This window comes from Wasmannia auropunctata, unplaced genomic scaffold (assembly GCF_000956235.1).
Source record: "Wasmannia auropunctata unplaced genomic scaffold, wasmannia.A_1.0 LD335996.1, whole genome shotgun sequence".
In the NCBI taxonomy this organism is placed as follows: domain Eukaryota; kingdom Metazoa; phylum Arthropoda; class Insecta; order Hymenoptera; family Formicidae; genus Wasmannia; species Wasmannia auropunctata.
The window spans coordinates 1126600-1143559 of record NW_012026894.1 but is presented as its reverse complement, the minus strand read 5'-3'; the positions used below and the strand labels follow the sequence as shown (position 1 = coordinate 1143559).

The window sequence follows — 16960 nt, the reverse complement described above, 5'->3', positions numbered from 1 at the left end:
CCCCTCGCGCGATTTCTCTTCCCCTCGATCGTAAAAACCGACCGACACGCATTACTTTCTCGCCGAGTGATTTTCCTAATTGACTTGATATGCCGTCCGACTTGTCGTTAGCGACAAGCAAGCCTTGGAGCAACTCATTAACATAGCTTCACCTTTACGCTAAATCGGCTAAATAATAGCTCGATCGCGATCTCTCCTTTTCTCGGGGAAATCTGCTCCGAGCTCGTGTATTCTTTTAATATTCGTGTATAGTCTTACAATATCTCTACTTTTAAAAATATTTCACGACGCAACTGTTCCCGCTGATTGAACTGATAATTATTAATTTTACTAGAATAAATAACGATTCGAAATAAACTTAGGATCGACTGACGAGAGCGGCAGCTTAGGCCAAATCAAGATCGGCTCTCCCCGTTCGACGTATATTATTCCACCTCAGCGCGGAAGGCCATACCTCGCGAATCGTGTCGCGCGTTTAGCCGCGAAATGTGCCGCACGATAATCAGCGCGCGCGATAACATCGATCGCCGTAATGGACAAACAGACGCCGGAATCGGCGACGACGGCCGACCGCGCGGACAAGCGTGAGCGCGGCGAGGCCGTCGGACGTAATTACGCAAACATAAGTAATCGTTCGGCTTCGTGCGAACGAGAGGATGACGAGGATCCGCGGATTCGTGACACGTCTCGCGCGGATCGTCCCACGCGCCGCGCGGCTCGCCTATACGATCGCCTATCGGAGTGTGAAACGACGATGACGTGCGCCTGTTGTCGAAGAAAATGGCTGGGAACGTGGGATTTCCCTCTCCCCCCCCCTTCCCCCCTCGCGGGCGGGGGAAGGACGATTTGTTTTTTTATTGTAATCGCGCGCTTTATTCGCGCCGCGGTCGCCCACATCGCCTCCTCGCGTCGCCAGCCGCGCGCGATCGCGCTTACGTGGATTTTACGGTGGGTCACCACCATCGTCGCCGCCGTCGCGGCGCGGAGCGTGCTCTTATCAGCGCCGAATCGTCCCACACACACACACACACACACACATACATATTACACACACTCGTCGAAGTTCCGACGACGAATATATATATATCTCGAGGATCACGACTCTGGCGATTTTCACGGTCGTCCCGAATTACCCTCTCGTCGCGACAGAGGAGTAGTTTATCGCGCCGGGGATATCTTGATGATGGAGCTTCTGGCGCGGATGGATTCGGAGCGCACGCACGAACGCGGAACGTTTCACCGGAACCACTCGTCCGCAAATATCTCACACGTGGCGCCGATTAGCGATCCCTCTCTCCCTGCCGCGCGTTCGGGAACGTTTAAAGTCGCTTCGCTATCGTCGCGGCAACTCCCCGCCGTTCGTCGAGCTCGAGCACGCGTTTCTTCGAACTTATAGGCTCTCTCTCTCGTATGTAACTTTTATACTTATATTTAACCCCGTTCGATACATAGCAACCTGAGCGCGGCGCGGATCGTTCACGTGAAGTGGAACACCTTCTCCTCTTTGAAGGAGCACCCACGTTTACAAAGGCAGGCGCAAAAAGAAAAGAGAGAGAGAAAAAAAAAAAGAAAATCCGTGTCCGTTTTTACCGAGTTTCGAAAAAGTCGCACCCGAGGGCTTAATCTTAAAATGCTTCCATGGACTAAAACTCTTTCTCTCTCTCTCTCTCTCTCTCTCTCTCTCTTGTTTTCAATTATATCTTTAATAAATCCTCAGTCTTTGCGTACTGCATGACGTTTGCCACGCGGCACGCCGTGTTTGCCCCGCTTTGCATAAATATTGTTGTCGTCGTTGATACCAGCTAGCCGGAGTGAGTATTCGTTTCGTAAGGCATTTAACAACCGTGTGCAGTTGTGAACTCGGCAGGACACGTATATAAAGAGATAATAACACGCGCGCGCGTTCGGAATACAGGACGGTAAATTTACTATATTACATCCCGTATATGCCCACCGCCAATATTTCTGAATTATGCGCCGCTCGGACGTACGTACATGTAGCCGTTCCCAGTTTGTATTCTCGCAAAACATTCATATTTGCGATATCGGTTGAATATTCCGTATTATCGTGTCGATTCCGACTACTGCAATTTTCTCTCTCTCTCGTTTTCTCTCGTTCTCGTTCTCTTTCGATATTTTTGCGCAAAAGCAAAAATTGATTTTCCGCGACGGCACATTCGTCATGAGTTAATGGCGGTCAGCATCGTCGCCGCCATCCCGGTTATTAGCGGCCAAAGCGTAAAGACCGTGTGACCGTCTTGAAGGCTAATATCGAGCACAAAGTTTCGAATTCGTTCGACCCTGAATTAGTTAACGCTTGTCCGCAGTCGTACGATATAACCCCGATTGCATAAGCTGCGGCATTTAATCCTATGGCCCCGAGGCTGCTGCACGTACGGCCCGAGCGAAATGCAGTTTGCGAACACATATTAGGTCGTTACACGCCGAAACGGTTCGAAAAACCATATAGAATATGCTCGCCCGGCAAATGATTATTTTATTACGCAGTTTGTGTAAAAAGTGAAACGTAAACCCCTCTACAATTGCTTTTTACCCGTTAACGCCGCATAAATTGCTTCGCAAAATTCCACTTCGATTGTACGAGAGTTTTGCGTTACGGTAATTTTAACAATTGGAGCATTCGAATAATGTTTGTATCGCAGGCATTATTATAGAAGCAATTCGTTACATGAACTCGATATGTAGAGCGAACTATATTACCATCGTCGAGATTAAATGTCAGTATTCAAAGTTCAAAACGTTTAAAATCATGTTAAATTGCATAGAGCGCGAATCAGATCATTTTTAGATTTCAATTTTTAAAAGCTCGTAACGACTGGAAACTATGAGTATTGTCATATTCCCATTTTTTTACGTAGCTCTCGCAACTAATATGTAACATTTTAACGTATCAGTGACCTTCGTGTTACGAAAATGTTATCGTGAAGAGGCATTTAGACTGGAGCTTATTTAGATAAGCATTTTATTATTAACGCGGATAATTTAAATATTTTCTGTTATTATTAGGTATATACACGTATGCGCGTTCAATTTACATGAAAAGACAATGAAGATAATTACAATATTAGCGCGACGCGAGAGATTACGTCTCAAAACTTATCTATTTCAACAATCCTTTCCGAAGACTCGCGTCTTTTATTTTCGCCTTATATACGCGCCTCACCTTTTCCGAAGAGTCAGCGGGGAATTCTTAATGCACCACTTCGACAACGGATTGACGGTGGCTTTCACAACGTCGGAAATCGATGCAATGCGTTTACGTAGGCACATATTTGGTTTGATCGATACGACGGACATGTCGGCGAGTAATTAGATGGAAATTCGCGACTGCAATTCATCACGGCGGCATTATTCGTACACGGTTGTGGTCCCTATACCCCTGTCCCCCTCCACCCCGGTGGTTTCCGTGTCATTGTTATTCGCGTTCGTCTATGAGTGCCCCTGTAGTCACTTTCCACGAAATATTTTATTTATATGCTTATGACATAGTTTTGCCCGCGTGCCGCGGCCGCTTTGACCATCGCGCGCGCACTCGGTGTTAATCGATTTGGCTGTGCATATCGTCTACATGCAAGCTCGCTTTTCACAACCACGGTGGGATTTGTCTCGGCAGAGGGCCGCTATTTATTTCCTCCCGGTTTATAGCTTCAGCAGAAATGTTGCACTCGTGCAATCTATTTTCATATTATAAAACATCGTGTTACGGGTATAACATGTAAATCGTTTTACAGCCGCGAATAGTGAAGATTTTATTTCGCGCAATATTGTCTCTTAATTTTATATTATAAAAACAAGTTGGCATGAAAGCCAACACTTTACGACGCAGACTGTACTTCAGCAACTAATGGTGTTTTTATTACTCAACCATTATTTTGTAAGGTTGGTTATTAAGACAGAGAGATAGCGGGATGAAACCTCCCGCAATATTACAGTCATCTATGATACTTTAAAACTAATCGTAAAATAATATTTTTCTTACTTCTCAGCGATCTATTTTAAATAGGACGAGAGTAAGAGAAATAGAAAGATATAATTTCATATAAATGATATACCTTCACCTATGATATTTCCTAACCTTTGAGGCTATTTTAATGATATTTCGTTATTAAACAGAAAAAAGAGGAAAAAAAGAAACAGATAGAGAAAGAGAATGAGAGGAAGAAGGAGAAGTTTCGTGGCGAAGAGTTATTCTCGTTTATGACATTTTTACCGCGGCTGAACGTCTTGACACAATTTTTACGTCATAATTATATTAGTCTCACGGCTTCTTTGATTTTTCATTTTTCGTCGTTTCTTTTAATTAATTACGCGAGTGTGCAGCGACGATAATAGCAAATCCGCTATAAATAGGTATAATGCTTGCTCTCTCATCATCCCGTTTCTTGAATCACTTAACATCGAAGCGATGTATCATATCCGCGACCGGCGCCGATATTAATCGTTTTACATTCGCATACCCTGCCCGTAATCTTCCGCGATAATGGATTGCGCGCAGGTCGTCGTGGCCGAGGCCAGTCTCTCCTGCCTCGCCTCCCCCGCCTCCCTCGAGTGGAATAAGCGATATCCGCGATTTCACGTACCGCCGATAGTCCGTCGCTAATTGATCGGACAAAAGCGTGATTTTGCAATTTCCATATAAATGGAAATGTAGATTCCGACATATTGCAAGAGTGCGTGGATTCACTATCGTCATGCTCCGTTCGTCGTCATCGGCGGCCGGTCTCTCCTACTCTCGGGTGCGTGTGTCAGGTGCCGCCGTGCCGGGCGCGCGCGATCTATATGCTTATCGATCACGAATTCCGTTCATGCGTGCGCGACGTGATCGACGTGCACGCATTTACGTTCGCGCGTATACCGGTGGCGACGTAGCGCGAACGCGGTGGCCGCCGCCGACGGCGAATTGTCCAATGGGCGTAAATGATCGAAATGTAAATAGCGCTAAATTTTCAAAATCTCGTTTCTCGCGGAAATGAAAAAGCGAGCAAATGCAAGGCGGGGCGGTGCGGGAGGAAAAAAAAAGACCGCACACGCACACGTACGCAGCGTGCGTACTTTATTCATAAACAGTCGACGGAATAATGCAATTTTAACGGCTTAACGTGAAATACTACTAACGGTGAAATTTGTACGAGCTGATACGATCTTATCTTTTACGTGATGATACAACCATGCAAAGGTGCTTTGATAACATAATTCTCCCACATCTATTTCAACATCCGTCTCCCTTTACGCGCGCCGCGTAATTACGTTCGCTTGTAGAATCCCATTAAAAATAAAAAATAAAAATACACACATACACGCGCGCATTTAACATGTACGTACGTGTACGTATTCGGGGATCAATGTACCGTGTTTAATAAATAACACAATTTAATGACATAATAATAATATTTTAATAAACATCATGGCATATTAAATTTCCGGCGCAAAATATTTGAAACTTTGAAGCTGCCACCACGAAGGTGAAACCCGGTTATTAATACACGTTTATATATTGGGTCCTTTATCAGCGGAGTGACGGTTTTATCGAGGCTTTGATCGTGAATGCTCGACGAATGCGCGACAATATCGTCAAACTCCGTATTTTCCTGCGCGTAACAGAAACGCAATAGAAAAGCATTAATTGACGGCACCGACGGCGAATAATGTCAATCCAAACACAATCGTCAAATGCACGCCGCGCATAATACCGTTTTGCCATGGCTGTCTGACCACTGTATCATTAAGCTCTATATATGCGTCGATTCGATTCGCGCAATTTGGCAGTCATGTTAATCGCGATTTCACGGCGGCGCGAAATACTTTACATACGGAACATTAGCTGTGGAGGCACGTGGGCGAGTCTTCAGTTAAACTGGCAGAATGATTATTAATCGATTCAATGACGGGTTGCGCTTATTTGTCTTCGCGGGACGATCGACGTGCGCGATCGACAGGCGCTGACGCCGCGCCGGGCTGAAATCTCGACGAGACGAATGTGTGGCTTGTAGACGTCGCGTATATAGCTACCGATACATCACGAAATGATGCGTGTTTCTTCGGGGTGGGTAGGAGGAGAGAAAAGCATGTATTTGGCATTTAACGGATGACGCATGCTGATACGCATATTTATAAGGTCACATGATTAGACAGCTCCTTTGTAAAAATTCGTGGACCTGTCGCGAGCCTGAAATAAATATTTCTTTTATTTTTTCTTTCGTTTTGCATTTACGAGCGAACGAAGAATTCGAGCAGGCATTGTGCGATATCGAAGCGACATATTTACCCTCGTACTTGTTAGACAGGATACACGGTTTACCTCCTTTTTACTATACCGGAGTAGGCGTGACCTTGCGTGTCGCGCGACCGTTGATTATATCTCTCCGGTTTCGGATCCGTCCTCGCGATAGCTTCGGTTATCGAAATATTAAAAAAAAAATTACGCGCCGACCGAGTGCTTTTCGGCGAACTTGTTTGGAGAACTTGCTACGTGCAGTGCTGTCAGTATCAGCGTGCGAGCAAACAGTGAAGAGCGAGGCGTCTAACGAGTCCGTAAATTAAATTTTCCTACTCTCGTTCTCTCTCGTTCTGCAATACGCGCGCATATACACGTACGCTGACGCGTAAAAGTGTATGGAAAATCCATCCGTATATAGTAACGCGGTATCGCTCTTCAAAAAAAAAGTCCGTATACTAACGCATGCAGCGTTATTAATGCGAGCGGCGTCGCGAAAGAAAGCGAAGCAGGTTTTCGTTTGTTATTATCGCGGGTGATTTCTATCGTCGTTCAGGCAGGCGGCCTGATAAGGCTTCCAACGTACAAATTAGAGCGTTTAAACGCGTGGAGGGGGAGGAGAGGGCGGGACGCTATATAGCGCCTCGGCTAATTAGATATATCGCCAAGAAAAGCGAAATGCGCTGCGTGTGCATGAAGTGGCATGACTGGTGTCAGGGAAATGACAATGACATAACTGCGTCTTAACTTGATAAATTAATTGCGGTTGCGGTAACAGGTTGCATGGCGGACGCCGCCGACGTGGCTGCGCTTACGCGCGCGCGTATGTACGTATGTATGTATGTATGCATGCCTATACGAGCATTAAGCCATTATCAAATCATAAGCGTCGCGTAAGCGCATAGTTTGGGCAATAGCCTTGTTTGCGCCGAGACAATACTGCCGAGATGTCAGCGCGCGCGCGCCACGGACCCGTATGTTAAGTTAATGCTAACGCTGTCGCTCGGTTTTCTGCATAATAGCGACGACGGGCACTGCAAGTGCAACGGCGCGGCAAAATAGCTAAGTTAATGGGATAAGTCGCGTATGAATAATGATGCAAAGTTAAAAATTGTTCTTTTCCTTATTGTTCTTCCTCCGCTGTGTTTTCCGAGCGGCGCGCGGACGTGTGTTTCTCCTCTCGCCACGGAAAGAGATATCGCCACGAGCGCGCACTTTTTTTTTTGGCGCGCCCCGCTGTACAGCTAAAAATTTAATTCACGAACGAGACAGACCTTTTCCATCCTGATGAGAAGTGATAAAAAATTATTGAACGTGTTTTTCGCCAGAACGCGGGGAGGCAGGGGGAGGTGCGCGGCGCGCGGAACCGCTCGCGAAGGGACTGTGCAACACAATGTGATTAATGAAAGGGATTATTCCATCCATTAATTTTCATCCCGCGCGTGTGTATTTGTAGAAGCCGCCGGTTCAACGGCGTTGCGTTCGTCGTAACGCGAATCATTAATTACGATTTAACGATAACCGGCCGTATTTCATACCGCACGGCGACGAAGTATCGATAACCGTCCGCTCTTATATCGCCCTGCATCTCCCTGGAGACGCGCGGGCGCGGACGGTCGTGCCTCCAGTGATAAGCGAAATTTGTTATCGATACGACGAATTTAATCGCGATTATCTTGCGAGACCGCGAGTACTTATCTTAATTCGATTTTCGGTTCGACAAATGTCCAACCAAACTGCGGGTCGGCTCCGTCGATGCCTAGACGTATCACTTTTCCGGCCGATTCACTTTGCATGTCCGCATGCATTCATGCATGTACTTATTTACATCCGTAAATTACATTTACATCAGTAAAATACGCTTGCATTAATCCATGATGAGTGACAGTTTATGCAAATTGCATGAAGGAGGAGGAGCCGCTGCGGTTGTCTACACGCGAGTGAGCGAGCAGCATTGTGTTAATAATGTGCCCGACGTTTTTGCGAAAACCAATAATTAATTAGTTGAAAAATAATCCTTTTGAAGGAAACAATCGCTTTTCCATTAATTGGCAGTTGGCTCTTACAAGAGTATCATGAATACTTTAGCGAGCCAGCCAATTATAATAGACGCGCTCTTTTCCCACTATTAATCATATAAGAATCACGTGATATCGGTATCCCCGGTCATCATCGTACGAGCCCTCGTACGATTAATGGTCCAACTTATATGACGGCGATTGATTAAATCTCATTGTTTTCTGTTCCAATCATTTGTAAAACATGCCATTAATGTCACTTTACAGGTTTGTATTTTTAACAAGGCCAAGCGAGAGAACGGATGGCCGTAGCTAGGAGTACCTTGAAGGGAGAGGGAAAGAGGGTCCTTATCCTATAATTTCCGTCGGCAAAATTCGCCGACTGTATATCCTAATAGCGGTTCCTGCCTGTTCAAGGAGGCAGGAAAAACTCCCGGCGAACGGGGTGGTAGCGCGGGGGACGTAAAACACAGGCTCTTTCATTGTCGGAGACCGAAAGGTACGGCGCTAGTTAGTAGCGGAGAGACGAAGGGACTATTGAACGTTCAGCCTTTGCTTTTCAAAGCCGTGGGGGATAGAGGAGGGAAGGGAAAGAGGAGGGGGGCCTATTGGCATTACGCGAAACGAGATATCCAATAACTTCGTTTTTCACAATTAACGAAGCGCGCGTATCAAAGGATGGCCGGTGATGCGTAAGCTTCACTGATGACGATACTAGCGCGCGCGCCAATGTTCAATAACGTGCCATTACTCGAGAACTCGATCCTGTTGTTTCAATGCTCGAAACCGCCGCGCCGTCGCGTTCATTTGCGGGGGAGAGTCTCAGGAACTCGTATACCGTGTGCCGCAAAACGCGCTAACGCACCATTGTTTCATAACGGAATTAAAACTGACGATAACGTTTTATCGACGCTTTTGGCACGTAGGACACATACATGCGTACGTACGCGCGCACACACGTGCACACACACAACACACAATATACACGATATTCACTCTTCAAACTTGTCATGATCTCTGTTTATTGTACCGTGAGATGCATCTTTTATTTTGTGCAATAAATTGTTTGAAAAAACGAATAAATAACTATATGTACAGATTTTTTATTTATTTATGTTAATCGATATAGTAACTCAAAAATATTTACAAGTCAAAAATATTACGAATATTTATATATTTTTTTAGTTGCTTTCTTTTGGAAACCTATCGCGACGGTCTGGATCCAAAAAATTACGAAACGGGAAAAGAGAGAATAGTCTACGAGCTAATATATACGTTTACCCGCGGAAGGCTCGCTCGCAGTATTCGAGGGAACAGCTATTTTCATACTTCATGCCTGAAAAGAAGTATTTCTTATATAACTGTGTAAATCCCCTCCGCCCAACCGGCGCTCCACCTTCGAAAATATGTGTATCGAAGTTTAAAGGATTTGGCGGAAGAATTGCGAGCAATGCGGCAGAGTGCAACGGCAAAAGCGCTTCTGGCGCGGGTCCATCTGCATTTATCGTGCACTCTTCGCCGCTTAAGGCCAACGACTGTACGGCTCATGCAGGTATATCCGCAACACGGTGTGTCGGTCGTATATTGCGGTTTAGTTCGAAAACTCCGATGGGAAGCAATTTTTCGAAGCATTCCGGGCTTCGGGCTTATAATAGACATTTCGAGCGGACGACGGTCGACGAAGCGTCGCCTGCAGTGAGGCCTCGAGATCATTGACTCGCGCCCCTCTCGCAGGAATTTCGAATTATCGTTTATTGCGAATAACGCGTATATATCGCGCGACAAAGATAGTTAGAATGTATTCTATGCCACGCTATTGAACATCGCGAGGCCGATGCTCTCTTATTAGAAAAGTTACGTTCAATGTCGTCGCGGAGCGTTGGCGGAGAAGCGTTTTTGGCACGCTTCCAGATGAACTCTCTACAGGAACTTTCCCTCGCTCTCGTACGTTTGCATGAAAATTTCAAGGGTTCCCTTGCCGAGTTCGCAACCTTTGAAAAATTGCCCTTTTTCTATCATTCGATTAATCTTGATCGCCCGTTGTACATTATACATTGGGCTTCCATCAGGGAAGGCGCTAATAGGATTATTCACAGGGGGATTGACTAATAACCGGTGGAAAAATCACTCGTTCGACGTTCGCGAGATCGATACAGGAAGAGGCAAGAAATTGGTCTTTCCGCTGTCGCGTCCGAATCGGCCAGGACAGACCGTCGCGTCGTGTCGTGCGAGCTTTTTGCCAGGCGTTCTTGCGGCGAGTCTGCCGGACTTTCGTACGGTTCACGTGGCACGGACACGAGGATCAAAGTCGATGGCGCGAAGCCTCGAGTGGTCATTATCTATACCCACCCGAAGAGGTGCCGTGAAAAGACACGTGTGTCGAGCATAAAATAGGGCGCGTGACTCGGCGGACGCTTACTTCTAACGACATCGCAAGATCAAACAAAGAACTCCAAGAGATCGCGCAAGGGGACTTGACGCTTACAATTAGTTAAACTCGCAACTCTTCTGATTACGCAAAGACGACAATGCAGCGATTGTAATATAAAGATGTCTTTAAGTTGCAAAGAAACAGAAAGAATTAGCATCATCTTCCGCGATACTTAGCCGCTTTAATCGGCTAGATAATTCATTCGTTTAATCGTATCATACCTTTTTGACTATTGTAGCATTAAGTTTTGCGTTTTTTTTTTTAATAAGAAATTGTGATTTAAAAAATCACTCATTAATCCGACAATATTTTCGAAGTTTCTATGGAAATTTCTGACACTGTGCGTTGCGATTCGATGTTTTGCGGTGTCCCTTTCCCTCGTGCGTGCAATGCATGTTAATACTTGGATTCGATTACGAGTAAAATGATGAAATAAAAAGTTATTGCATTCCGCGCGCGATTTACGCACAAGTAAAAGGGTTCTTACAGGAATGTTGATGGAATCTGTGATAAACGGCATTCAACGCTCTCCTCGGACCTCTCGATCTTTGTGTCTCGGCGTAATTTCTTGACTGGTTAAATCGAGGGCATTAATAATACGACGAGATATGATAGACGTTGGCGCGGAACTTGCGGGCAGAGTGTGTGTCATAGGGATGAATTGCAGGCATCGCTGCGAATGGTGGAAACACCATTTAGTTCTCCTGCGCGGTATATTTACTGCCGGCAGCGTGCGCTACAAGTCATCGTTGGATTATAGAAAATAATTGCGGGTGGGTTAGCGGATATTTTTCTGGAAATCTGTATCCATCAGTATATAACTGTTTGCCCGCGCAAACTTATCCCGGGATCCTCTCCGTTCGTTTGCCCTAGAAATATCCAGCTTGCATTCGCGCGCGTTGCGTTATGAAAGATTAATCAGCGTGTTAATATTTGCATAAAATAATAATTGATAAAACGGGGCGCTTCGCGCATCGATATCGCGGCGCTGACATATCGTACCTCGAATATTAAACCATCGTGTCCATACAGCGTGGAACAATAATTTATTCAGATCACATGCACCGGCCTTCCATGAGAATTCGACATATCCGGGCGTATTCAATTAATCATTTTGCGGAATTTATGTAAAATGACATCCCCGCGAAAATATTTATTCGGCGTATTCGCGCCGCTATGCGCACTCTGATGGATTACATGGGACGGCGGCGTTAAAACCTCCCGCCGCGCCAAGTGAAGATTCCGGGCTCCGATAAATTTATAGCCCTTTGTGCGAGAGTTATCCAGGAACTACTGCTCGGAAATAGCGCGCCTCCTCCCCCCCCCCACCTCCTCCTTCTCAACGTGAATTACGGCGGACACCGTATACGTCAATACTTTAAACGACAGATAATTTACCTTCTTTCGTGGTTTTGATTACGGGATGGAGAAGGAGTTATATGGAGGGACGCGCGTCGTCTCTAGCGCTCGTCCCATTTTTACGCCTTTCCAATTTCCGGGGACCGACAGATCGTAACTTTCCCGCCGCCGTGTACCAGGTACAAAATTGCTGTCCGATGATGAAACGGTCCGCGTCGCGGGACGACAATGCGACGCATTCCACCGTTTCGAAATCGTCGAAATTTTAGAGCGATAATACGTCAGAGGGCGCAAAATGAAATAGCGTAACTAATAATGTCCCATAAAGTAGAAATCCTCGAAAGTATAGAAGAAGAAATACATATATATATATATATATATATATATATATATATATATAATCCAGACGCGCACACATATGTAGGACATTCCCTCTTCTACCTATGAATCACGGGGTACTATCGGTTTTGCCCTAGTTCCAAGATGTCGATATTACAACAACGTAGCAATAAAGTACAAGCCGGACGTTTTAAATCATCTCTTTCGTCGTCGTCTACCCAGGAAAATATTAGATAAATGTCTCGCGGCACTCGGCTCGGGTCAGATACTACGTCTCGACGTAGCCCATTGAGGGACCTGTAATCGCTTTCCGAGTGCGGAAGCTCGACTCTCGACGTCGCGCGGAAACGGTTTGACGATACGCGCAGGGGGAGGGGGGAGGGGGAGAGGAGGGGGTGTTTCCGCCAGTGGTATACACCGCATTCGAATTTACGATGTAAGGAGATTTCGATGTCGCTCGCATAACGCCAGGACTGATGTATGCGATGCACACCGGCTGTCGCACCGGATAATATTTCGCGGAGAGGAAAGAGACACGGAGAGAAAGAGAGAAAGAGAGAGAAAAAGCAGCGCGCGCGGGCAAATATTCTGGTCGCGGCACGTGTATACCGTAGAGTTGGCGAGACATGAGATTATTGGCATTGCTGTCGATCGGCCTGTACACACACGAGGTGCAAGGTTACGCTCGTCAAAAAAAAAAATAAAAAGCGAACCACGCTTGTCAGAGACGTATATCCCTCGCGTCGGCGAAAATACGTTTCTCTCTCGCGTGATTCGTGGGCTGCTGAGAGTCCGGAGGGTTACACACAAGCGGAGACGGAGGTGGTCGGGATTTAATTCCAAAGGCCGATGAGGAATGGCGCGTTGCAGCGCGCCATGCTACGGAGGACGGTGAAGCTCCCTTGCCGCTAAATTCCGGGTACGAAGACGGATCCTTTCAAGTCGCATCCCTCCTAAATAAGCCTTTTGCATCCCGCACGAAACCCCCGATCGCGAGCACGCGAGTGAGCGTGAGCAAGCGTGCTTGTTCTTGAAGTAATTATTGCTTATCCCATCAGATGCGTTATTCGCTCTCTTAGTCATTTATAGACCTCCCAGACGATCACGCTTAATCCTTTGTCACTTGAATATATATCTGGGAGAGATACGTGATTAGAGATCTTCCATGCGTAACGAATCACATACGGTCCTATTCTTTCGTAGAAAATTTTTTATGTATAATAGTTTAATATTTTTCTTATTGAACAAAAAAATGACAGATAATAAATATAATTTTAAGCTATATTCCAAAATTTTTCTTCAAAGCAACGTTTTGAAATGTAGCTTTAAATAATAGAAATTATGTAGGTTATTTTCTTGTTTAAAAAAAAAAAAATATTAAAAATCTTTCTTTCGAACTAAAAGAATAGAAGGAAAATATAATTATTTTACAAAATTTTCGTAAGTTCTCAACGTTTCTTTCCGAATATCCTTCGACAGTTTACATGGTTTACACATTTACATGGCCTTTCATATTTAATTCGACGCTCGTTCACACATGATAAGCTCACGCTTAATTAAACATTCTGCAATGTTTCCTCGAAATTTGACCAGCTAATGGCGCACGCTAATTAAATATCCCGTGCACGAATAATCGGGCATTAACCGAAACGCGCTTATATAGGAACACGATGTGATATGACTGAAAAGCGAATCTTGCATGCGGAATGTTGGGCTGCGGATACGGACTCCGGTCAGTCAGACGCGAATAGCGGAGGAAACGTACATGGTTCGGTGTGTACACATTAAACCCTACCAGCGTCCGATCGATCGTGTAGGCACACACGGAACGGAACTGACCGTTGATGTCAGCCGAATGACAAGACGCGCGTTTCACTCGTGCCCGTTGTAAAGGGGAAGCCCGTGGAGCAGCGTGGTCCTTTGACGCGCGGAAATTCCAATTTCACGCTGCATCGCGATCGTTGTCGAATGTTGTACCGTATCGCGAATGGACCGCGCGCCGCGGTGCAACTCGCGACACGGATATCGAAAAACAGGAGCGATGAACACATTTCGTTCCCTCCCCCCCCCCCGGCCCCCTCGTTTCGTTGTCGCGTGTGCACGACGTACGTCTCGCGCGTCGGCGGCGTCGTCTCGCCCAAAGATGCATTCGTCGACGCAGAAAATTTCGTCTCGCGCACACACGCCGATCGCGCGCGACATGCCGCCCGTCTCGAGAATATACGTATATAGCCGCGCGCGTGAGCTTTCAAGCTCACGTCGGTTGCCATCGCGCCCGTTCATGCGCGCGCGACATGCCGCTGCAGTTGTCTATCGGCGCAGGCAAAGTTGCAGCGCGACGGGGAAAAAGTTTGACACCGCTTGTATTATAGGCGTCGCGATAGCTGCAGACAAACGCGGGACACAAAGCGCGGCTTTCAGTGTCTCGCACGTTATTACACTATATAACGCGACGGCACCACGTCCTTCCCTCAGAGACGTGACCGTTGGGGAACGGGGCGAAAAATCATATGCGATCGTCACCGCATTTCTCAACCGCACGGTCGCGGTCGTTGACTCGACCGGGGGAGGTGCAGGAGATGCAGTTTCCCAGAGAGCGGAACTCACGTCGTCTGAATAAGTAAGCCCGGTTTCCCCGCGCGGTGTGGCCCGGCTGAAAATTTTACGAAGTGCCACGACTTCATCTCGAAATTTCATCGGAATCGATTCGGCGAGCTTCTCTCGACTCGGCCGGAATTTGGGACACATATATACACGCGTGGGTACCGCAAATTGTCCATCGGGCGCTGTGTATCTGTAATATGGATTTACTATAGGGGCTTAATGGGCTATAGCCCAGGGCGGCAAAATATAGGGGCGGCAAAATATGGAGACATGACGCGCCCCGGCGCGTCGTGCCGATTCTGCCGCCTGTCGCGGCGCTTCGTGCCGCAGGACCGCGTTTCAGCGGCGGCGTACGGCTGAGGTTCAGATCGCGTTATGCATTTCTTATAAAAATTTTAATTTTCACTACCTGTACAAGAGGCGGCAGCTACTTTTCAGCCCCAAGCGGCAAAATACGTAAATCCGCGCCTGATCTGTATCGTACGTAACGGCCGCAACAAAAGGACGGGTCGATATAAATGTAATGTGAATAGCCATTGTACGAAAAGTCGACGGAAGATAAACGGGAAAGAAATGAGAGAGATCGATCTACGCTCATTATCCAACGAAAATGTTATTCTTTATTTGCATTCGATTCCCTCTTCGGAGGTAATTTTACGTCCGCGCGGAGCCCAACGAGCCGTATAACGTTAAAAATTAAAGCCCGTTATAGGAAATTCAGTTTCACGGCGTTTGATTTACTAACTTAATGTGATTTTACTAATGATATATTTGAGATTTGCATTAAAAGCACCTGAACGTGCACTTCGTTCGCACGTACATATATCTCGAGGCTCATCTTTGAGGAAGCGCGATCCGTCTCTCACGTGCAATTATCACACAAAGATATTATATAATTATAATGCCAACGGCGGCCGTCATTGGGACTGACGCGTTCGCTTTTTTACTCGCCGTCCGATGAGGAGGAGGTGTGGCGGTCGCACGTCGCGGTGTTCTTGCGGGCGCCAGGTGCAACTCCCGACAAAAAGTGCTCCGTGCATAATGCATACTTCGACTGTGCCGAGAATTTCATTTGTCTATGCGCACGTGCGCAATTTTATCTTTCGCGCTTTATGTAAATACCGTAACCGTCGCGCCTGAACGCAGCCATGGTGCCCGTCATCGCTGTTTTTCACGACGTTTGTAGAATAACAATTAACATATCGCAAGAAAGACCCGACAAATTGCACTGGATACTCTGCAAGAGAATGCGCGCGCGCGCGCGCTGATGTTAGAAAAAGAACTAATTATATTAAAGTGAATTAATGATTATGTTACCAAAAATAAAAGCTTAAAATATATATAGAGCAGTTTGAATTCTTTATATTATGCATTTTTCGACGCGTCACAGTCAAGCCCATTCATCCCGTGATTCACGAGAGACGCAACGACGCTCTGTAAAGAATTAATGTCTATTGATTCGTCAACAAAAAATTTCACAATCTATTCTGAAGTAAATCTCGCCACATTCCGTTAGAAGAAAAACCGACACTTTAAATCGATAGCATTTATCAGAAATCGAATTCTCTATTTCAGTCTGTTCCAAAATGGGACTGTGTCAGTGGAGCTCTATAATTGCGAAAGAGCTGCGGTGAAATGAATTATGCAGGTTGCTGAAAATGTCCCTCGTTCGTAGTCACGCTGGTCTTAAATAAGCAATATATCGTTAAACATGAGCAGTAATATTTCTGCACAGTTCATATAGAGGCAAAGATGATCGTAAAAATTAATTTTTTTTTTTTTCCTTATCATTTTCATAATCGAGGTCGTAACTCTACCTTTGAATGCTCGACAAACAACGTGGACGCATAGGATCGAGAGATAGCCCGCGTCGATTTCGTAGCGATATCGTAATAGCGGTAACGTAACGAAGGGCGTGGTAGAGACTTGCTCGCGTAAATAATGGAGAACTGATGACCGCATAAAAAAAGAATC

The 16960-nt window shown here is 46.0% G+C and overlaps 1 protein-coding gene across 1 annotated transcript in view; it reads left to right on the top strand.

The window, feature by feature from the left end:
* LOC105453648 (neurobeachin) overlaps nt 1–16960 on the top strand; it is a 307877-nt gene that overhangs the window by 651 nt on the left and 290266 nt on the right. The window lies entirely within an intron of this gene.